The 24,565-nt window shown below is 41.8% G+C and overlaps 1 protein-coding gene across 4 annotated transcripts in view; it reads left to right on the forward strand.

Moving 5' to 3' along the window:
* The first annotated feature begins 1,502 nt into the window (after positions 1 to 1,502).
* The window catches only part of LOC140465081 (endonuclease/exonuclease/phosphatase family domain-containing protein 1-like), a 155,262-nt gene continuing 132,199 nt past the window's right edge, over positions 1,503 to 24,565 (forward strand). For 2 of the 4 annotated variants that reach the window (XM_072560933.1, XM_072560937.1), the window contains exons 1-2: positions 1,503 to 1,614; positions 9,761 to 9,863. The gene's annotated coding sequence lies outside the window, so the exon portion shown is untranslated. Of the gene's footprint in view, positions 1,615 to 9,760; positions 9,864 to 9,976; positions 10,062 to 10,388; positions 10,406 to 24,565 lie in introns of those variants that run through there. The other 2 variants (XM_072560935.1, XM_072560936.1) reach the window with 2 other exon arrangements.

Below are 24,565 nucleotides of genomic sequence, written 5' to 3' on the forward strand. Positions count from 1 at the left end.
CTGCTCTCTGAAGTCACCTCACTATCATGTTTCTAAGGTGCCCCTCTCGCTACTGGCAGAAGCACTCATGCCTTCTTTAGAATAGATGCATGTTTGATGGCAAACATGGATACGATAGACCAAAGGTTTTTTTCCTTGCTCTGAAACTATATGCAGAGTGTTTATTATTTAGAACTGCCTTAAAAAAAAATGGTTTGGAGACACCGGTGTTGGACTGGGGTGTACAAAGTTAAAATTCACAGAACACCAGTTTATAGTCCAACAGGTTTATTTGGAAGGGCCCCGAAAGTTAGTGCTTCAAAATTAACCTTTGGGACTATAACCTGGTGTGTGATTTTTAAGTTTTAAAAAATGGTGGAGATAGACCGTGTTGAGACTTCCAAAATGGAGTTGAATGAACACCCGAGAACATCTGCAGGTGTCAAAAGCTGCCAGACAGTGGGACTAGCTGAATTATCCTTGCTACAACTGTAAGGGCCAAATGCTGGAACTATTTTTAGTGAATTTGATCTGTGGGTCTTCTTTGCCTTGCAATTAACACCAGAATTGGACGCAGTAGTCAAGGTTCATCTGACTTCAGGATCATTTCATCCTGCCTTCCTTCCTCTGCCTTTTATAGAATTGTTTTGGCTGTGCCATTTACACTGTCATGGACGAGTTGATAGCTTCTCTGCATTGCTCTTTGGGCATATTAAACATCCAAACTACCGAGGTCTATCCGTTTTATTTTTCACAATATTCATGGCATGTTGTTTAGAGGTTTCATCCTATGTGCTGCATTTCGCAGTTAGAATCAGCCCAGGGCATCTATTTTGCCTCCTCTTCGAAAGAGATCTCAAATTAATCCCACTTCTTTTCTATTTATCCAAATCATTTAAGTGTATGGACGATTTGAGCTATAGTGAGAGGCTGAACAGGCTGGGGCTGTTTTCCCTAGAGTGTCAGAGACTGAAGGGTGATGTTATAGAGGTTTACAAAATTACGAGGGGCATGGACAAGGTAAATAAGCAAAGCCTTTTCCCTTGGGTCAGGGAGTCCAGAACTAGAGAGCATAGATTTAGGGTGAGAGGGAAAAGATATAAAAGAGACCCGGGGAAACTTTTTCACACAGAGGGTGGTACATATGTGGAATGAGCTGCCAGAGAAAGTGGTGGAGGCTGGTACAATTGCAACATTTAAGAGATATTTGGATGGATATATGATTAGGAAGGGTTTGGAGGGATATGGGCCGGGCGCTGGCAGGTGGGACTAGATTGGGTTGAGATATCTGGTCAGCATGGACGAGATGGACTGAAGGTTCTATTTCCATGCTGTACATCTCTATGTTGACTTTAATCTGCTGTTCTTAGTCCAACAGGCCATGGTATTAAATATTCTACACATCCCCTCTTCGCTCCAGTGTTTGTTTGGAGTATTTTTGACGAGTAGAGGGCGACAGAGTATGGAGAATGCAACGGAGAAAGGCGACGGGCGGCGGCTGGATGGGCAACTCACTGGAGGCCGTCCCTCACCGTAGAAGGGAGGCTGGAGCCGGCCAGGTGAGAGCAGTGGCGCTCGGTACCTCCACCTACAGCAGAGGGAGAGCGATCAAAGTGCACACCTACTCGACGGCAGGTAACGTAGGCTTTCACTTGTTTCTGAATCGGAAAGCATGTGATGTGAGGGCCCCCCAAAGGTTAGTGCAATCTTTTAACTTCATCGTGGAGTCGAGGCTCCAGCATTTACTGAACACTGTGTATTGTGATTCGTTTTTGAAAAATTGCTTCACAGTGGCTCCTTCCAATTGTGACAAGAAGAAAAAAAGCCGAGGTAGAAAGGGTGCAGAAAGGATGGCTTTGGATTGAAGTATTTCTCTTGACTGGCCAGAAACCTACTTATATGGGAGTGAATGGGTTTTCCTCACCCAAGGAACAAGTAAACCCTGAATTAATTGATAGTCACAAATATTGATTGTAATATCCAGCGTAAACGTGGAGCAACAAACGCCGTGTCTATAGGTGGGATTAGTTTTTGCATTTATAATTACACTAGGAACAGGCTGCAGTTTTAGTGCAGAAACTTAAGATCTGGCGCCAACTTTTCCTTTAAATAAGGAATTATTTGACGAATAAGTAACTGAGCGGTAGCATTAGAATTGTCAGCTGTCCAAGATTTCCCTAGACACTCTAAGAGTTAAATATTAAGATTTTACCCCTTTTGTCGCGGGCTGTTAGTAACTATAAGGGGATTTTCGGTTTAAAATTGTGCCTTTTCATTCCTTTTATTATATTGAAAAAGGACATTAATGAGAAAAGGCTGTTTGACTTGATGCACAGGAGGAAATATGATGATTCCTTCAGCAATATGTCCCAACGAAAAGTCTTAAGGAGAAGGTCTAAGTTTCACTTCAAAGACTTGACCACCTCCAAAGATGTTGCACTGGTGGCTGATAGGCACTCAATGTTACCTTGTAAGTTACAGAGAATTTTCTCTGTGGCCATAAAACCAGTGAGATTACTTATTGCCGAAACTGGAGTCACGGAGTTTCTACAAGTAGACTTTCTCAGAGTCCTTTCATTTTTGTTTCTCAACATCAGTCTGCTGGCTGGATCATTTGTGTTCCCACAGGTGCCAGGGTATGGTTGGAACACTGATGCACTATGGAACAGTGTGATGCAGGCTGGTGTGGAAGTGCTGGTGTTGAACTGAGGTGGAAAACTCAGAAATCACACAACAACCAGGTTATGGTCCAACAAGTTTATTTGAAATCACAAGCTTTTGGAGCATTGCTGTTTCGTCCTGACTTCTGAGTTTCCCCACTAGGCTGATACACCAATGAAGGGCAGACTGTGCGTGGCAGTAACAGAGATCCTTACTTCCGAGTGAGGGGATAAACAAAGACTCTCTCTACCCTGCTGGTTGGATGTAAAAAGCAATCTGTGACATTATTTCACTGCTCCTGCCCTAAAGTTCTATCCTCCAATCCAACTTCACTAAAGCAAATTATGTGTGAAAATATGTCATGTTTTCTACATTGTCACAGATACTTCACTTTAATTTACATAAATAGTGGTGAAGTAGTTTGAAATACCCTGAGGATAAATATTATGAATGCTGCCAAACAAATGTGAGTCTTCTGGTCTTTGAGTGTCAGTAAAAACATAAGTTATTCTTCCCCCTCCCTTTTTATAAACTTAACCTTTCATACCCGGAAGATGATTGAAATATTAGCTGGAATATATAAAGGATTCATTAACTATCTGATCTGGGAGGGTGCTGTGTTTGATGAAAACACAAGTTAGAGAACTGAACTGCAATGGTTGTGATCATATTTCTGATCAACACTCGCATTGAGCATTAGTAATTGGGAATTTGGTTCTGGATTTTCTAGTGGAGGAGAATTTGCAATATTCCTTTATGGGAGAACATGGAAAAATTGTGCTCGGCATTGGAGGCAAAGAAAATGAGATGGATGAAGAGAGCACATTAGCCACGGAAACTTGGATTCTTGTTGAAGGTGTTCCATTTGACTAAGATTTTGGAGAAGATGCCTGATGTAAAAGACCAGCATCAATTACATGTTACATAGATAATCTGTCTTTGTAGGATAATGTATGTGCCTTTGGGCAATTAGGGTTGGGCAATAAATGCTGCCCTGGCCAGCGATGCCCTCATCCTGGGAATGAATTAAAAATAACAAAAGAAGTGTAAGTAAACAAAAGGTATAGGATAGATAAAGTCAGTTTAAAGCAAATGCTGGAGAGGCCGAAAGATCTCAAAGTTTTTTGCTGCCGAATTGGTGTTTGAATATTGGTGTTAGAAACAGTTCTGAGTGCCCCACTTCAGAAAGAATGGGAATATATTGGAGTGAGTGCAGACGAGATTGGAAGAATGGTTCTAGAGATGAGAAACTTCAGCTTTGAAAAGTTTGGAGAAGTTGGGACTATTTGTCCTTAGGGACGAGAAAGTTAAGAAGCGATGTAATTAAAATTTTCAAATCATGCAGGTTCTGGACAGAGACTGTTGTCACTCACAAAAGGATCAACGAAGGCACAGACTAATGTGATGAAAGAAACCAAGTGGGTTCACATCTGGAATGTGCTGCCTGCAAGGGTGGTGGAAGTGGGGCAGATTTAATCAAGGCATTCAAGTGGTGGGGGTTGGGGGGGGGGGGGAGTTAGATATTTAAATAGAAATAATGTGCCACGGTAATGAGGAAAGGGTGAGAGAACTGCATGATGTTCATTTGGAGAGCTGGTGTAGACATGGTGTCTTGAATTACTTTCTTCTTTATCACAATAATTCTGTGATGTTTTGAAAGCTGGAAGGATTATCCTGATTCTCAGGGAGATTTATGCCATTATAATGATGAGTCTGTCATCAAAACCTTTGAAGGGCTCAGAGAGGACATTATAGATTAGGTGACTTTCAGTATCAATTAGGGAATTTTCCTCATTAATTAATAGACTATCATTTTTATGGTCATCACTCCAGAAGATAACAGTGATTGTGATTTTGCTGGCATCTCACTTTTTAAAATACTAACTGCCTCTTAGGTTTAAATATCATGGCATAGATAGTCTGGCAGCACTACAATTTGTAGCTTAAAAGAGAAATTCCTTTTCCTTTTTAAAACATTGCTCAAAACTGTTATCGTTGTGTCACATGACTACCAGGATCACTGGAGGTGAGCTAAATGGATCCTTTTTTTTGTCTAACGGTACCTGTATTGCTACACTTATGGTGTAAGTCGGCATTTGCCACAGTAGGCAAATCTCTGCTAACATTTATGTGTACAGAGATGTGCTGACTCTAATCAGGAAAATGGTCAGTCAGTATGCAGTTTTTGTGATTATTATAATATTTCAATGCAATCCAGTACTTGTAAATCTGATATTGATAGTTTTGTAGATTTGACTTCTATCTGGAGATTGTAAAATGATGGAAATTGTTCTGTCAGAGTTGGCGGTCATGTAAAATGAGTGTTATGGATAGACAGGATTTATTAATATCTTCTGATAATTTTGATGCTTTCCTTGTGATTGTACATCCTGTTTAAACAGTCAGCCAAGATCCACATTCCAAAAGCCATAAAATGAGTAGCGGAACCATGCAAATCACAAAGGTCCTAAGTTCAATCACTGATTACGTTGACAGGTGGATTTTGAACCACGGATGACAACAAAACCACTTTGCAAACTTTTTCAAATGTTCAAGCATTTTGTTGCATAAGGGTGGCAAGTAGAGAGGGAAGGCTTACACTGGATGGGCATACAACGTAAATCAAGTCAATTAAAGTGATAGCACACAGACCTTTGAGTCTGAGCTTGCCAAATCCCATTTCAGAACCAGAAGATAGAACTGAGGCTAATTTGAGTTCAATGTTCAGGGTCCAGTTCTGGTCAGCCTGTTATAGGAAGGATATTATTAAGCTAGAGACGGTTCAGAAAGGATTTACCAGGATGTTCTGGGTGTGGAAGGTTTGAGTTATAAAGAAAGGCTGGAATCTTTTCACTGGAATGTAGGAGATTGAGAGGTAACCTTCTAGGTGTTTATAAAATCAGAGGTAGAGACAGGGTTAATGGTAACTGTCTTTTCCCTAGGATGGGGGTTTCAAGATTAGAGGGCATATTTTTAAGGTGTAAGAAGAGAGATCTGAAAAAGACTTGAGGGGCAACTTTTTTGACATAAAAGGTGGCTTATGTTTGGAATGAACTGTAGAGGAAGTGGTGGATGCAGGCACAGTTACAACATTTAAAGACACCTAGGTAGGTACATGAATAGGAAAGGTTTGGAGGGGTATGGACCAGAAGCGGGCAGGATTAGTTTAGTTTGGGATTATGATTGGAATGGACAGGGAGGACCAAAGGGTCCATTTCCAGGCTGTATGATTCTGTGACTATTTTTGCAAGCTAAGACCCCTTCTGCCTTTTCAAGTGAAGATGAAAGAGTCATAATGTTTTATTCCTGAGATATCAGGGATACCTTCTAGTTTGCTGGAAAGCATTTGTCCTTTTTAACCATTACCTCCAAGACAGATTAAGTAACAGTTCTTCCTGTATGTTAGTGGGATCTTGTATAGAGCTGAAAATGTGTTGCTGGAAAAGCGCAGCAGGTCAGGCAGCATCCAAGGAACAGGACAATCAACGTTTCGTGCATAAGCCCTTCTTCAGGAATGAAGAAGAGCTTCCTGAAGAAGGGCTTATGCCCGAAATGTTGATTCTCCTGTTCCTTGGATGCTGCCTGACCTGCTGTGCTTTTCCAGCAAAACATTTTCAGCTCTGATCTCGGGATCTTGTTTAGTGCAGGTTGGGTTTGCCCTTTGGGCCTTGAGGGGCAAGATGTCATGTATATACAGATAGGTGTTTAGGAATTTCACTGTCAGGTCCAGGTGATTGGATTGACCTCCCATTGAATATATGGACACGCTAATCTGAATTTTCTGTGAGTCAGAAAGTTCTTTTTCTAGTGTTGATGCAAGTTACACATTTGGACCCCATGTGATTCCTATCATTGCAGATTCGAAAGGAATTACTCAGGAAATGGAATTTTCCACAGGGCAATTCTGCTATACAAGGAGCCCTCCAAAAACCTCCATTTAAATTGGCTAATTTGGAGGCTTCCAACTAAATTAAGTAAAATTGTTAACCAGGAGAAGTTATGCTGTTAAATATAAATACAACCAACTGGTACCCTACTAATCTGCCATCCCACCCATCTGGTACACTACCCTCCCAATACCTGAGCATCACAATTGACTTACGTACTTACCATTTCACAGCAGCTGACCACTGTGAAAAGGGGATGTGGTTTACCTCTCTTTGACTTTTCTGCTCTATGAAATAATTGACAGTATGTAAGTATTGCTCTGCATTTCTGAAGGAGTCCTGAGCGGAATGTCCTGTCAGAAATGTGGAGCTCCCTTCTTTCATTTTCAAAAAAAAGGAAGGGTTGGAATGGTAATCTGTGTGAGATTGTCACTCCTTGATTGCCATGCTTCAGAAAATCCAGCCCACTATTGCCAACCATTGTGGCTAAAACTGCTTTGTAGCGATGCAGAAGTTGATGTGTGAATGCTTCCTCGTGATTCATAGAAACCCTGCAGTGTCGAAACAGGCTATTTGGCCCAACAAGTCCAGACCGACCCTCCGAAGAATAACCCATTGCGACCCATTCCTCTACCCTATTACTCTACTTTTCCCTTGACTTCTGTACCTAACCTACACATCACAGGATACTATGGGCAATTTAACATGGCCAGTTCACTTAATATGCACATTTCGAGACATCCTTGAATCTTCTGTGTTCAAATTCATCCATTGAAATTGCTTTCTGCATTTTAAAAATATAACATTCTGACACACCATTTGGGTGGCATGGTGGCTCAGTGGTTAGCACTGCTGCCTCACAGCACCCCCGGGACCCAGGTTCGATTCCAGCCTTGGATGACTGTCTGTGTGGAGTTTGCATATTCTCCCTGACTGTGTATGTTTCTGCTCTGGTTTCCTCCCATAGTCCAAAGATGTGCAGGTCAGCTGGAATGGCCATGCCAAATTGTCCATAGTGTCCAGGGATGTATGTACTGGCTGGGTGGATTAGCCATGGGAAATCCAGGGTTACAGGTTCACTCCCTCCCCAGCTACATCTGGGATTCCTCTGACACCCTGCAACACATTGACAGCTTTCAACTCGCAGGCCCTAACCACCTTCTATTCACCATGGATGTGTAATCTCTTTACACCTCCATCCCACACCAAGACGGCTTGAAAGCTCTTCGCTTCTTTCTCGAAGAGAGGCCCAAACAATCTCTATCCACCACCACTCCTCTGCCTGGCTGAACTTGTTCTCTTTCTCAACAACTTCTCCTTCAACTCATCCCATTTTCTCCAAATCAAAGGTGTCGCAATGGGTACCCGCATGGGTCCTAGCTATGTCTGCCTTTTCATGGGGTATGTGGAACATTTCTTGTTCCAGGCCTACCTGGGTCCCCTCCCACAACTGCTTTATTGGTACAAGGATGACTATTTCGGTGCAGCTTCATGCTCTCGTCCTGACCTGGAAAAATTCATAAACTTCGCTTCCAGTTTCCGTCCCTCCATCACCTTCACCTGGTCCATCTCCAACACTTGCCTTCCTTTCCTTGACCTTTCGGTCTCCATTTCCGGCAATAGTCTAACAAATGATATCCATTACAAGCCCACTGACTCCCACAGCTATCTGGACTACAACTTCTCACCCTACGTCCTGTAAGGACTCTATCCCTTTCTCTCAGCTCCTTCGCCTCCACCACATTTGTTCCGATGAGGCCACTTTCCAAAGTGGTGCTCTTAATATGTGCTCCTTCTTCTCCAACCGTGGCTTCCCACCTACAGTTGTTGACAGGGCTCTTGACAGCGTGCGGTCCATCTCCCGCACCACGACCCTCACCCCCTCCCTCCCCTCCCAAAACAAGGATAGGGTCCCTCTTGTTCTCACCTTTCACCCCACCAGCCTTCACATGCAAAGAATAATTCTCCGCCATTTTCGCCAACTCCAACACAACGCCACCACTAAACACATCTTCCCTTCTCTTCCCCCATCTGCATTCGGTAGAGATCGTTCCCTCCAGAACAACCTAGTCCACTCCTCCATCACACCTAACACCTCTCCCATTACACACAGCACCTTCCTATCACACCTAACACCTCTCCCATCACACACTGCATCTTCCCATCACACCTAACACCTCTCCCATCACACACTGCATCTTCCCATCACACCTAACACCTCTCCCATCACACACTGCATCTTCCCATCACACCTAACACCTCTCCCATCACACATGGCAACTTCCCATGCAATCGCAGAAGGTGCAATACCTGCCCCTTTACCTCTCCCGTGCTCACCATCCAAGGCCCCAGACTCTCATTTCAGATCTGTACGCAATCAGGTCCCGGACCTTCCCGTGGCTTGCCACTTTAACACCCAATCCTGCTCCCATACCCACATGTCTGTCCTTGGCCTGCTGCAATGTTCCAGTGAAGCTCAACGCAAACTGGAGGAACAGCATCTCACCTTCTGACTAGGCACGTTACAGCCTGACGGTCTTAACATTGAATTCAACAACTTCAGATGATTATCCCATCTCGACCCCTCTGTTTTCATTCTGCTCCATAATTTTATTTCATTTATTTTATTTATTTTTTATATATTTTTTTCACTGTTCTGTATCTCTTATTTCTTGATTGTCTCTCTTTCTCTCGCTCCCCACACTCTCATCACCTTTTCCCCCTCCACTTCCCCCTTTGCTACCCTTCTCCCCTGTTTTCCATTTAGCCTCTGCTTCACCCTCCACCCCCCACAATCCCCCACAATCCCCCACATATTTTGTAACAGCACTGGCTTTAGCCTTGGTCATTCACAGCTCCTAATCTCCCTATAATCTCTCTATGCACTGTCATTATCACCTCTTTATTGCTACCTTTGCTTCTGGAGCCATGAATCACCTTTTCTCAGCCCAGTATAAATACCTCCCTTTTTCTAGCTTTGACAAAGGGTCAGTTAGACTCGAAATGTCAGCTCTTTTCTCTCCTTACAGATGCTGCCAGACCTGCTGAGATTTTCCAGCATTTTCTCTTTTGGTTACAGTGATAGGGTTGGTCTGGATAGGATTTTCCTCAGAGTTGCTGTTGATTGGACTGAATGGCCTGCTTCCACACTGAAAGGATTCTATGAGGTCAGATGTTTTGAACTGTAAAAATCAGCAAAGAAATGTTGCATGATATGTGCCTCTGTTTTATAGAACTGAGGCGCTTGAATCTGATGGAAGGAAGAACCAGATTCCAGTATCTTCGTGCAAGTAACAACTTACTCATGTTTTCTTGAGCTATTTCTCCATTAACATGGTGAGTTTAAAGGTGAATGACCTATTGTGAGATTTGATTAATAACTAGTGTTTAGTTTGCTAACCTCATGATGCATTTTGTGTGTATGTACAAAGTTCAGTTTTAACAGAACTGTTCTTTAAAAGACTGATAGTGATTTGCATTATCTGAAAATTGGTCTTTTATGCTGCAGAGAACAACAGTGCCTTGTAGATGTGGGTAAGGACTTAAAAGATTCTAATTTTTGACAGTTTCAATCAGGGTAAAGTAAATTTTATTTGCTCAATGTTCCCATTATATTTGTTTCTATATTTTTTAGTCTGGCAGATTCACATTTCATCTTTGATCCGCCTGGCCTTGTCTATTCTGTTACTGAGAATTCAGTCAAAGAGTTATAGCAGCTACTACTTGCTACCACTTTGCAGGCACAATGGGCTGAATGGTCTCCTTCTGCACAGTGAGTTTTGATATTCCATGGTTCAGGTCATGTGCCATCTGAACCTATATTCATTCTCAGTTTGCAGCTCTAAAGTGTAGTACATCAGTGGTTTCTAACACCAAATGTAAGTACTAATGGTTTGTAATAGCTTAGAATTGTATGAGTATATTTCAATCCTTTTAAAAACAAAATTTTAGTCAACTTTTTCTACTTTATTTTTTGCCCTGCAATACAGCCCTGAGGTGTTAACTTCTGGAGAATCAATATTACAACTATCTGATTATTGGTATTTGCAATCTCATCAACAACTGACATTTCAGTAAATGATTTTTCTTTGGTTTCATGCAGTTTATTTTACAGCAATTGCTGCATCAGCTTGTTTTGGAGGACAGGTAATTTGGCAGACATAACATCTTGGGTAAATGTGTTCCTCACAGAAAGTCCAAAGCTGGTTTATTAATTACCGATTAAGTGCTATATCTTGGTATAATAGATCACAAAAATAGTCACAGTTGTTTTGCTGGCTTTCTTTCAGCACATCTTTTAGGCTTCAGAATAATAAAATACTATGCTGTAGGTATGGGGAGGATCACTTAGAAACAAGCATATATCAGACCAGTGTTGTTTCTTAAAATGTCTCCATGTATTGGGCCACACTTTTGGGGTTGCAGTGTGTGCACAGAGCAGAAAGACCTTATCACATGGAGTGATGTACCTGAGGAATACATGACCGGCATTGTGATTGAAACAAAGACCATCAAATGTTAAATAACAGTTTAGATAGGTGGTTTTAAAACAAAAGGTGAGAAAGGAAGATGAAAATAGAACAGATGGATTAAGATAGGGGCTACTGCTTGTGTGAAGGATAAAAGGTGACACTGGATGGTTGTGTCAAGTGCTCTGTTTCATTTCTATAATTTCAGTGTAAATAATTATTTAAAATATACCTTTTGGTTTTGAGTAACTTAATCTGGCACTGTTGAGGAAATAGTAGTGCATCTTGTACAATGGTTAGGGTGCAACTTGAGGAGTGAAAATGCCTGCTTAAAGGAAATAATATCTTCTGTATCTTTCAACAGCTCAGCAATGGAAATTAACCTATTTTTTTCAGCATCTTGATGGCTGGCAAGAATAGTTAGATTGAGGAATACACTTTATCTTGTTTACTGCTCTCTGCACTTTGAGATACTGGTCTGAAGTATCTCAGACTATGCTATATGCTATACTTGAGGCTGCTTGTGCCTTTTCCTAAGTAAGGCTTTTCAGCTCCTGATGTACTGTAACTCTCCTTTGTTCACATCTGTACATGACACATTCTCCAATACAGTTTCAAACATGCATGATGTACCAGGACCTTACATGGCAAGCACACTGTGTGTGCAGCAAGCAAACGGCCATGTCAAAGGGGAATGGTGTCTAGGAGTTGAGGCACTCCTCAGTCAGGGGCGTGGATCCAGGCATGAGAAGGCAAGGGGAGCTTCTGAGGTCAGTCTGGGGGACGTTTGTCTTGTCAGGCATCTGGTTAGGATGTTCAGTCCATGCCTCTGCAGCCTAGCGAATGGGTCACAGGCAGCCCTGTGGCTACATCATGCCCAGTCTGGAGGCTGTTGCTTATACAGTTGGTGTGATGAACAGACATCAATCGGGGGTATGGGAAGTTCTCAGCCGGGCTCTGTGGTTAGGACGATGAGCCACAGTTAATCCATTAAGTCTGTCCAACAAAGGTAAGAAGTAAAGGGAGAGGGAGTGGAATGGGAAGATAAAGGGGTACGCTGTTGCATTGAAGGAAACTTGTGTGATTGGGGCTGCAGGCTGGGTGGTTGGGAGCAAGACAGTTGTGAAGGGTGAGTGGATGGCAACTGCATATGTAAGGGGGGGGAGTGGCAAACAGTAAACCATGGATAGGAAAGGGTTAGGCCTGTGGTGGGCTTCATCCACAATAATGATTACATAGCTTCTGGAGGTGGGGGGAGGGGGGAGGGGGAGATGGGCAGCTGCAGGCTAATGTAAATGGATTAGATAGGGACCTGGGAGATATGAAACCTACAGGGTTGATGGCGGAGTGGGAGGGAGGTGATGTGCGTGCTATCAGGAAGGAGTGCAGGTGTTGGGGTTGGGCCTGGAAATTACTGTCTGAGGGGCACTCGCGGTCACCTACCATTGTCTTGGAAATTGCAACCAAGCAAAGGCAAAGAAAATGGCTGCAACCACATCCAGAGTGAGCGGTGTAAGTGGCTCACCCTGTCCGAAAGGTGGCTGCAAATCCCAGTGATGTGAGGCCCTTTAAAAGGCAGCACCATTACACACAAACTCATACAGTATAGAGCGCACACACCTGTGGGCTAGTAATCCCTGGCCATCCTTATTGTGTCCTATACACTCTCCCTGCCCCAAAGTTTGCTGGCTGCTATATGTAAGAACAATAACTTTGGCTATTGAGGCCTCCTGGCTCAGAGGTAGGGTCATTACCACAGTGCTTCAATAACCCTTTAATGGATCAGACCCACACTTAAATAGTTCCATCTGCAGAACTATTGTCCACCAAACTCATCTCCATGACAGTTAAGTAACCCCACATAGTGTCATAGAGTTGTACAGAATAGAACTAAACTAGTCACACTTGCCTGCATTTAGCCCATTTCCCTCTTAAACTTTTCCTATTCATGGACCTACCCAAATGTCTTTTAAAATTTGTAACTGTACCTGCATTTACCACTTCCTTTGGCAATTCATTCCATGCATCACCTCCTGTATGACAATGTTGTCCCTCAAGTCCCTTTTAAATCTTCCTCCTCTCCCCTCAAAAAAAGAGCTCTCTAGTTTTGAACACACACCCCTAGGGAAAAGACATTAGCTGTTCATCTTATCTATCTCCCACATGATTTTATAACCTCTATAAGGTCACCCCTCAACCTTCTATGCTTGATATCCAAAACAATTCCTTCCACCACCATCAGCCCCCTTTCCTTATCATCAGGGTGGGTTCACTGCCATTCTGCTCCTGCCTCAGCGAAAATTAATTCCTTCATCTTTAATTCCATCAGAACAAATTCTCAATATCAGCCTCACCATGTGATTGAAAGAAGCCTGTCTATGTGATTGAAGGGCCAATCTTAATATCACTCTGTCTTGGGATCCTTCCTGGGACTTACATTTTACTTCTCTCATAACCTTTAAAAGGAAACCAGATTAAGAACTTGCTGAAACCACTATGGGTGAAAGTGCCAAACAATACCAAGGATGCAATTGAACTTTTGAAACGTAAAAGAAGTGTGTAAATGTTTAGTGCAATTTGTTTGATATTTAGGTTTAAATGGAGAAGAAGCTACGCTGGGTATTGACATCATTTTCACTGTCTGCGAAGCAGCCAGATCCAAATCAAAGAATCCATTGTTTAAAATGTGTGGCATTAATAGTCCAGGCATGCCTTGTGTTTTTTGCCTTTCTGTTTAGTTGATCAGGAGAAGAGACCAAGCAGTAAGAAATTTGGAGCAAAAATCATGCTCGCTTTATTTTCTCTGCTTCCCAAAAGTTGGACAGAGTTAGGGTGAAAATTAATTAGTTATTTGGAAATGATGCAAATACACTTTCTAGAAAAAGAGAAACTACATTTGCATAATGTTACAACAAATATGTGGTAGAAATGTTCTATATTTAAAGAAATGCATTCTTAGCAATTTCAAAATTAAGCACAAATTAATGTTGGGTCACTGGACAGGAAGAATGGGGAGTTAACAGTAGTTAATAAGGATATCGTGAATGAATTGAACATATTTTGCTCTTTCAGGATGCAAAAGCATCCTAGTAACGACTGTAAATTGGGAAGTAGAAGGAAGAGAGGAACTTGCTGAAATGATAATCACCAGGGAAGGGCAAACTTGTGGATCTGCAGTCATTGGGTCCTGATGGACTTCATCCTAGCATTTTAAGAGATTCCTAATGAAGTAGTAGGTGCATTAATTTGATTTTCCAAAGTTCACTAGATTATGGAAGATTCCATGAGAATGAAATGTAGCAAATTAAACATCTTTAATCCAAGAAAGAAAGAAGGAAGGCAGGAAATGATAGGCCAGTTAGCTGGATGGCATCAGGGGAAGGTGTCAGAATTGATCATTAAGGAGGTTAAACCTTGGTATTTGGAAAAAATTCCAGATAATTGGGAAGCGGCACCATGGTTGAAAGGGAAACCATGTTTAACCATTCCTTTGGAGTTCTTTGAAGAGGTAACATGCTTTTTGTATAGGGGAATCTGACATACCATACCTGGATTTCCAGAAAGATTTTTTTACAAGGTCGACATTACAGGTTAATGAGCAAAGTAGAAACACATTGCATAAGGGATAACATGCTGGCATGAGAGAAGATTGGATGGCAGGCAGGAGACAATATGCATAAATAGGTATTTTTCAGTTTGGCAGGATTCGACAAATGGAGGGGTTTGTGCTGGGGCGTCCACTTTTTACAATTTACATGAATTACTTTGATGAGGGGAATGAAGATAGAGTAGCTAAATTTGCAGACACTGTAAAGTAGATAGAATATGTTGTGAAGAGGTGGCAGACCTATGTAGATAGATTGTGTGTGGGTAAAAAGGTGGCAGGTGGATTGTAATGTGGGAAAATGTGAAGTTGTTCACTTTGGCAGGGAGAATAAAGAAAAAGCTGAGTATGAATGGCTGTAGAATTCTGAGGTGTAGAGAAATCAAGATATTCTAGTGTATGAGTCATTAAAAAGTATGAAGGTACAGCAAATAATTAAGAAGCCTTATCGAACCCGGGTCCAGTTCAACCAGAATGATGATATCTGGTAAAGCAGTCAAGGAACTAGACAAATCTCAGTCAAGGCACTGGTCAATCATCAGGTGGGGCTATCTTTTCAAGGCAGTCATTGAGGTGATCCATGTTAAATTTCTGTTCAGTAGGAACTCAAAGGGGTTATGAGAGGCTGTTGTAAAGGTGGGGATGCTGGGGAATCCAATTGTAGGAATTAGAGGCAGCATGCAAAGAGGATAATAATTGCAAGGAAGGCAACTCAACATATAAGGGTGGGAGGCGAAATGTTACTGTAGAAGGGTGGAGTCATCTGTCCCCACCCCATTGCTTCAATGAAGAGACAATGCGTGATTATATTTTCATGGATATGCTGTATGTCTAGGACTCTGAGTAAAATGGGGAGATGATCAGTTAAATGGGTTACTTATCTTTGTTTTATGTATAATTTTGGTTAGGTGATAATATGGGGAAGATGAAAGCCAACGGGATTGACCAGGAAGGAAAAAAAGAGGGAGAAAGAAAGTTTAAGGGTTTCCCTTGATTGAAAGGCCGAGCCTCCATCAAGTGTGTCTACTGTTGCCTTCCATCCTCATCAACATCACAAGTCATAGAATCATAGAGATGTACAGCACAGAAACAGACCCCTCCATCCAACTCGTCCATGCCGACCAGATAGCTTGGAGGATTTGAGCTATAGCGAGAGGCTGAATAGGCTGGGGCTGTTTTCCCTGGAGTGTTGGAGGCTGAGGGGTGACCTCATAGAGGTTTATAAAATCATGAAGGGTATGGATAGGATAAATAACAAGGTCTTTTCCCTGGGGTGGGAGAGTCCAGAACTAGAGGGCACAGGTTTAAGGTGAGAGGGGAATGATATAAAAGGGACCTAAGGGGCAACTTTTTCATGCAGAGGGTGGTGCATGTATGGAATGAGCTGCCAGGTGAAGTGGTGGAGGCTGGTACAATTGCAACATTTAAAAGGCATCTTGATGGGTATATGAATAGGAAGGGTTTAGAGGGATTTGGGCCAAGTGCTGGCAAATGGGAGTAGATTATGGAAATAAAATAGCTGCCACTACACCAGGAGTGGGGTGGGGGTGGTGGTGGAGTGAGGGTTTCATCCTTTGAGGGAGGGACTCCACCTCTGTGTGGTGAGGCCCTTCAAAGATCATTGGCATTAAACCTACACAGTACAGTTGAAAGTTATCACCTAATGCTCTTGCTGGAACTTACACATTTACTAACTTGTTCCTGGCCTCAAGCACTCTCAACTACATGATTCAACATTACAAATCTAGAACACTACTAAAGGCAGTGAGGCGCACACAATGTTTTGTGAGCTGGAAAAAGCCCCCACGTTGCCAAAGTCACAATCACTTTCCAAAGTTCCTTCGCCAGCACAAGGTACAGAAGCTGCTCACTTCAGACCTTGGATTATTAAATGTTCACGCCATCACTCTATATGCAACAAAGTCTTTCTTGGGTACAGTGGGGGTTGGGGTGATGGGCAGGGGAGAGAGATCCCCAATACTGCTGTCACACATGAAATCTGCTACTGGATATGCAGCAAGAGGCTTGAGCAATAGATGTATGACTCATGGGGAGCAATGTGCAATGTCCATGAGGATGCATCTCACCAGTCTGCTTGTTGGGACGCAAGGTCTTGAAGACAATGTCCAGATGTTGTTTGTGATGCTGCAACTACTGAATGATCACATGACAGTGGAGTTACATTGTGCCTGATATTGGCCACATTGGCTCTACTGGGAAAGGTTCCAGTGAGCCATACACAGAAGCAATGTGGCCTCTGCACTGAGGGCTGCAACATAAATGGATGAGGAGCATGCGCATTCACAAATGTAGGACCAACATCAACCTGCAGCTGATGGGACCCAGTCCCAAATGCAGAGCTTTCAGCCCCAGGTGCCCTCATGTTGGGGTGAAAATACAGGAGAGCCACACTTGCTAGTCTTTTGAGGGCGCCATAGTGTCTCAGTGGTTAGCACTGCTGCCTCACAGCGCCAGGGATCCAGGTTCAATTCCAGCCTCAGGCGACTGTCTGTCTGTGTGGAGTTTGCACATTCTTCCCATACCTGCATGGATTTCCTCTGGGTGCTCTGGTTTCCTCCCACAATCACAAAGATGTGCCAGTCAGGTGAACTGGTCACGCTAAATTGCCCATAGTGTTAGGTGCATTAGTCTGTAGTAAATATGGGGTAGGGGAATGGGTTTGGTTGGTTACTCTTCAGAGGGTCAGTGTTGGGCTGAAGGGCCTTTTTCCATACTGTAGGAAATCTAATCTAATCTAATGGACTGCTCTATGAGAAAGAGAGAGAGAGAGAGACATTACACTCTGTCCAGAGGTAGAGGTCATAACATCTTGTGATGTTGCCCAGTGTATCTGTGTATCTACAATACACCATCTCCTTCCTCTGGGGTCAATGAGGGCTGGAGCAGTCGCATCAGCTTTCCATGCAGGTCATGTTTGGAGCTACGCAGTGATACCATCCAGACAGAGGATGCTACTTGATCCTCAGAATCTCTGCTTCAAACAACTAGAAGCTGCACGAGCTGTGGGATGGATGATGGGGATCTGTGAGAACTGCAGCATTGATGTGAGTAAGAACCTGAGGACATTCCTGTGGACCTGGTGGAACAGCAGCTTCAGTATCCTGCAGCAACAGCAGCAAGGTCCACAACAACACCAGCAAGGAATCCTTTGTGAACCTGATTCAATGGAATGGAGTTACATTTGGTCATTTTTCACTGTCTATAGATATCCTAGTGCTGGAGAGGTCAGCATCCCCTGTGTAATCATAATGCAGCTTACCAGTTTCATCTTTCTAAGCTGTTCATGCTGTTTAGTCAATGTTAATGTTACAAATGGATAGAAGGCCTTAAAGCATTCAGTGCTTGCTCATTGAAACCTGACAGTTTCATGTTAGTGTGAAAGCTATTGTTCAGACAGCGTTAGAACATCATGTGCTGAGGATGTCTAACCTCTGAACCTTCATTCATGTCGTTACAGCTAAAATGACATTCAGTCCTTCAAATCATGATGAAAAGTGAACATTTATTTCCTGATGTGATAGTGTGTTTAAAATGATATCACCATGCCATCTGTGTCCTCATAAGGCCATCTTTCTTTTCTTCCCATTATACCTGAGTGCAGTCTGGGTGAAGATTGCACTGGCCAGGGTGGTAACTATAGACCAGAATGGCAGGGTCAGGTACCGTGGTCTCCTCTGCTGGTTCTTAAGAAAAAGATTGTCTCTACTCTGCACCACCTGTCCAACTCCCTGTCAGCAAAGCAGGAGGCCAAATCCCCTTTCTCACCATTTCTGTGGTAATTGGTAACAATAGGAACTGTGAGGGGCAACTCCTGACTAACAGCACTTGACCTAGACAACAGCTGTGTTTTAAAGATGGCACTAGAATTCTTTGAGGTTCTGGCATTAGTGAGTGTCAGAGAGATATGTGGTGCCTCTATAATGAGGCAAGCTGTGAAGAATTTTGAGATAATGGACTTCAGCTCAAAAAGAGAAACCCTCCATGAAACTCCCTTAAAATTGACACAGCCCATTTTCCAAAAGCCAATGTTTCCTCTAGTTGCTGAGTGCAAGACTAAGGCACAATGTTTTTATAATTATGGGTCATCCTTTTAGGCAGAGGTGAGGAGAATATTTTTTAGAGTTATGGCTTTGGAACTCTGTCTCTCAGAGGCAGAGGAGATAGGGTTCTTAAATATTTTTACAGAGTATCTGTTCCCAATGCTTTCACAATGGCATCTACAGCCATTGGCATATGCACCTGACGTCTGTGATGCTGCATTTGCCTTAATCTGGCCGCTGATGTGAATATATGGTGGAGCCTGTGCTCAAACTGAAGTAAATCTGTTTGCTGTTGCTTTAGGTGCACAGTTGTCCTTCCAACAAGGTCTTACTTTAAATTGTTTCAATGGTCACCCAATCGCAACTGTAAAACTCTGAGCATGGTGGGTGTAATTTTGTATATGCACACAATGGTACTCTAGCCTGCAGTGCCATTGGCCACGAACACATCCGTAATTTGTAAGATGGAGGTAGATAGATTGGGGGAAAAGGAGATAAAAGTTCCCTGATGTCCCTAGACTTGCTTATTTGAAAAGACAAAAACTGAGTGGAGATGAAAGCTGGTTATCCTTTGGGCTCAGGGAGGAAAATAGAAAAGGAAGTTTCGCATTTATGCAATGCTTTGAACGATCTCAGGATATCCAAACCAAAATACAAGAAAAAAAATGGAACTTCACTCAATTTTAGTTTATATGTTTATAGAAATACCTTTCCATTGCAAATGTACATATTGATTAAGTAAATTAGGATAACCTGGTTTAGGATAATTTCTTTCAGAATTGCCAATCTTCAGTTCATTTCTCAGTTGGAGTTATATGGCACTTGTATATTCACATTCAAACCTCTCTATTACTTAATTAACTAACGAGATTAACTTAGAAGTCTTTGTACAAAATTAAGAAAAAAGACTTGCGTTTATTTAGCATATTTCACTATCTTAGGCCTTTCCAAAATCCTTTACTACTAAAAAAAGCATTTAAAAGTGTATAGATTTTGAAATGCAGAAAATGCACCTGCTAATTTGCACACAGTAAGTTTCCACAAGCTGCAATGAAATAAGTCGCCAAATCAGCCACATTAGGTATTGGAGAGAAATAAACATTAGCCATGACTCCAATGAGAATAATCTGCTTTCCAACATAATGTTTGGCTGAGTGCTTCAGTTTCGCATTGCTTGGAAAGACAATTCCTCAACACTAAATTAGAGATTTGTGTACCCAGGTTTCTGGAGTGCATCTTGAACTCGTAATCTAATGCTTTGTAAGACAGTTCCACCTACTAAAGCCACAGTTGATACCTGATGTCATTTAGTAGGAACATGGCTGAAGATATTGGTGCTTATTGCAAATAATCAGTTTATTGTGAATATATTTCTGTAGTTATATAATCCATAGCTCACCTGTGGTGGTTAATAAATGCCATGGGTGATTTGGTGATGGGAAAAAAAAACATTCAGTTGTGTTTAAGTGCACTTCTGAATATTTTTTAAAAAGTTCATACCTTACCTAAGGCCTCATGAAATGATCCCTTTGGCAAAAGAATCATGTTATTCCCAACTATGAAAAAAATGAGCAACTCACCATTGACCAGCTGTAAACTGTCAATATGGTATTTCCATCAATCAGTTAGTTGGGTAACCTCGTCATTGTATTTAAAAACAAAATATTTTGTAGCTGGCCTTGAAAATTTAACCTGTAAATATTACGTTTATAGACTTTGGATAATTGTTTTCTGGGAAGAATTGTTGATAGTGACTGTGTGCAATGAAGAGTTCAAAATAAGTGATCTTAAATTAATCTAACTAGTTGTCAGCTTCAACCTCCAATCCTTTCTCATTGCTGTAATGTATTAGCAACCAGCTCACATGATTCATCATATTTTCAAGCAGAGATTAATTCTTTAATCGACAACCAGACTTGCATTTAAATGGAAATGATAAACATGATAAAGGATGGGCTTTAAGAATTGTGTTCTATTTGATGAACTGGAACCCGACAGAAAAGGAAAAAAAAAGTTTGTTTGGAAGTCCATTAGGTTAAAGAGTTTATGTACTTGCAATTGTACAAATCTGATGCTAATCTGCTTATGTCAGTAACCATAGGTCACAGATCGAGCAAACAGTGACTTATGATCAGAGTGTGTTTTGTTAGGCCCTGTCACAATCTGTCATTTCACTTTTGTTAGCCATCTTTGGTAAAGACGGCCTATTCCAGCTGCAATTTCTTTTTTTTTGTAGTGTTGGTATTGAGAATGCATCCTTTTTTCATGGTCTCAGAATGCCAGGATATTGGTGGATACTATCCCACTGTGGATTTTTCTGCTGACGTAGGATTGGATTATATAGTGTGATGAAGAGACAAATTGCGTTTTTAGCAGCAGAGTGATAGTGAAGGGATGTCATGACTCAGGCATATTTTCAAAGATTCCATTGACTTTAACCAGCATGGTCTCAATGCAGTGAGCAAGTTTAAAGTCAACCTGAAGATAGTGAGAACTACAAATGCTGGAAAGTCAGAGTCGATAAAATGTGGAGCTGGAAAGAAGCACAGCAGGTCCTGCTGAAGGATCCTGCCTGAAATGTCAACTCTCCTGCTCCTCTGATGCCCCTTGACCTGCTGTGCTTTTTCCAGCTCTATGTCTTATCAGCTCTAAAGACAACCTGAAGCTCTCTGATGTATTAAAGGTGTGGATAAGGGATGATGGTGTCTCTCTGCGTACAAGGACATTGGAGAGGAAACGGAGATGAGAGATGGGAAGATGGTGCTATGGTGAATATTTAGGAAGGAGGGTAATGGCACATTTGAGCAATTTGGAAATAATAGTTAAGCAAAAGGAGCAGATGACGATCTCAATGAATGTGTTTTGTCAGGAGGCTATTGATGAAGTAGGCCATGTGGAGGATATAAACCTGTTAAGAATTGATAGAGGGGTGGGCAAAAACTGCAGCATGATGAGAATCAGACTGGCGGAGCTCTCTGTGGTTCGGAGAGTCACCACAATATCATAGCCCATAAACTGTGATTGTCACCAAAAATGGGAAAGTGGTAAGGATGGCATGGTGGCACAGTGGTTAGCACTGCTGCCTCACAGCGCCAGAGACCCGGGTTCAATTCCTGACTCAGGTGACTCTCTGTGTGGAGTTTGCACGTTCTCCCCATGTCTGTGTGGGTTTCCTCTGGGTGTTCCGGTTTCCTCCCACAGTCCAAAGATGTGCAGGTCAGGTGAATTGGCCATGCTAAAATTGCCCGTAGTGTTAGGTTAGGGGTATGGGTGGGTTGCGCTTCGGTGGGTCGGTGTGGACTTGTTGGGCCGAAGGGCCTGTTTCCACACTGTAAAGGAATTAATCTAATAATTGGATTGGGGAAGGATTCAGGTGTGGAAAGAGAGCCCTCACTCTCCCCTCTGCTTCTAACTACTTCACTGTTTTCACCTCCACCATACATTGAGATTAGCCCTCTCCCCACTCATATATATATTATAGTAATTAGTACTTTCATTGCCGCAACACAATGTAATTACCATCCTAAACCCCACTCCCCCCAACGAAAGGCCCACAGAGTAATTAGCTCATCAAGTTTCCCCCCCTCTTTACATACATAGTAACTAGACTCCTCTGTTCCCCCACACAACAGGTGAGCATGACCAGAAAGAATTTGAAGCTGCTGCATTATAGTCCAGCATTGATTCTCAGTCAATGTCATTGCATTGATTCTGAGTCAATACAGTCCAAAGTCATTGCACTGACACAGGTGAAAATTGTAAGGTAGCTGAAGATAAGATAACTAGTTCCTGGATTTCAGAATTTGTGTCTAGGAAGTTTACAGGATGTGGGACAAAAGACATTCCAAGGAAATTTCGAAATGGACACAGAAAACATTAAAAATACTGTACAATTGCGTAAACTGAGACAGTGGCTATCACATTCTGGATTCAACATTGTGTTAATCAATTTTAGATCAAAACTTCTGCCCCTTTTTTTTCTATTTTTATTTTTATGATTTGTTTTGCAACTAGATGGCAGCTATTCAGCCAATTACACTTCATTTTGGCACTTTGTTTTTCATAATTTCTCCTGCCTTACACCCTATGTCAAATCTTCCCTTTTGTCCTTGCTCACTCCTGCTATCTTTCACTAGCTATGTAGTGCACATTGCTGTGAAATCCCTTTCAGTTCCTGAACACTCCTCCTCCTCCTCCCTGACCCAAGGTTTCACCACAATTCTCTCTCACTCTCACGCTCTCTCACGCTATCACACTCTCACTCTCTCCCCTTCACACACACCCCAATCTCCAGCAGTCGCCATGTCACAGACCATAAGCGGGTCTAGTTGGATCCCTGTCATAGATTGAGCTGAAATTGTATTGGTGGGGATGTGGGTGGGAATGCTATAACTCGACTCTGCTTCTAGAAGATTCAATCATGTTCCTGCATTTCATTCTCCCTTCCCATTTTTCCCTTCTGCAAGTTTTGGCATATTACAGTGCAGATGCAGACAAGATCAGGCGCCACTTTGCTTCTCCCCAATGTCATGGGTGAAACTTTGACTCATGGCATTTTTAGTTAAAGTATCAAGTATTGGCTCTGTAATTACCTTATAGATGTGATTTAATTTTTAAAAAATCACTTTAAATTGACTGAGTTAACCTCAATAATGTGTTCTTCAAAGCTTTGCTTTTTTTTTGAGAATCATTTCACAAATGCTGTTCAAATCCTGTAATGGAGATGAAAACCATAATTAACTGAGTGACTAAGTAAGAAGAATATGGATAATTGAGAAACATTTCCAATAAAAAGGTTATAGAAACTGCCACTTTGCAGAGAAAATTGCTTCCATGTTGTGAATCGTGTACAGATGGAGATTTGTGTTAAAATGCATATTAATTTTCTTACTGATAATGATGCATCCTTATAAATTTGAAGAAATGGCTGAATCTCTCTCCTTCTCTGCTTGGATCTTGTGGCTGTAATGGATGGTGAAATTGTCTGTAATTGCAGTCATTATGACTGTGAAATTGGCAGCAGTGTGGCACCCACACATGTGTAATTGAAGGAGGAAATCCAGAAACTGCTCTAAGTGATTCTATGCTGTGATGAAGTCTTCATGAACAAAGATCAATATACTAATATGGACTTGAGCTGATTGTTGACATTTTTCTGAATTAACTTTGCTGTGAAATGTTACAGCTTTACTGTGTTGACATTTTCATTTATACATGATCAATGTGGGAGGAATTTACTAGTATTAGGTAGCCTAGGTTATCTTTTTGTTCAAATTTTGTTCGCAATTATTTGGTTAAAAAGGTGTGTTCAAATCTATCTGGCCTTTTCACACTTTAGTCACATACTGGAATTGTTCAAGAAGGAAGCCTGAGGGGGAAAAGCACATTTTATGCTATATACGTATTGCTAGTGGGAATGTGACAGTGAAGAGAAGTCAGCTAGCCACCTTGTCAAAAGGCTGACTAGAATGAACATTTACCTGACCTAGTGAAGGTAAGGGAGCTGATGTTGGACTTGTACGTGCCTACTCTTCAGTAAAAATGAAATCATCCACTTTCACTGTTTAAAGAGATGACCTTCAATTAAATGTTGTAAGACCTCCACTGCATTTCCATTGACTATGAAGGATCCATGGCAATTTATGCATGCAAATAATTTCAGTCAGGCAGTTTTGATGAATGACATCACCCAGAATACTGTGAGGGCCTGTATTCACTAAGCAGTGGATGTCATATACTACAGGACTTCTGAGTTCATTTCCCTACAGCAATGGAGAGCTCTGTCCTGTAGGTTCACTTGCTTTCCAAAGTGCCTGATTCTGTCAATGAAACTCATATCCCATTGAAAACTCAGAAAGATGCTACCATGACAAATATAAACAAATATGTGCAAACATTTAGTAT

The sequence above is a fragment of the Chiloscyllium punctatum genome, chromosome 41 (genome assembly GCF_047496795.1).
Source record: "Chiloscyllium punctatum isolate Juve2018m chromosome 41, sChiPun1.3, whole genome shotgun sequence".
NCBI lineage: Eukaryota > Metazoa > Chordata > Chondrichthyes > Orectolobiformes > Hemiscylliidae > Chiloscyllium > Chiloscyllium punctatum.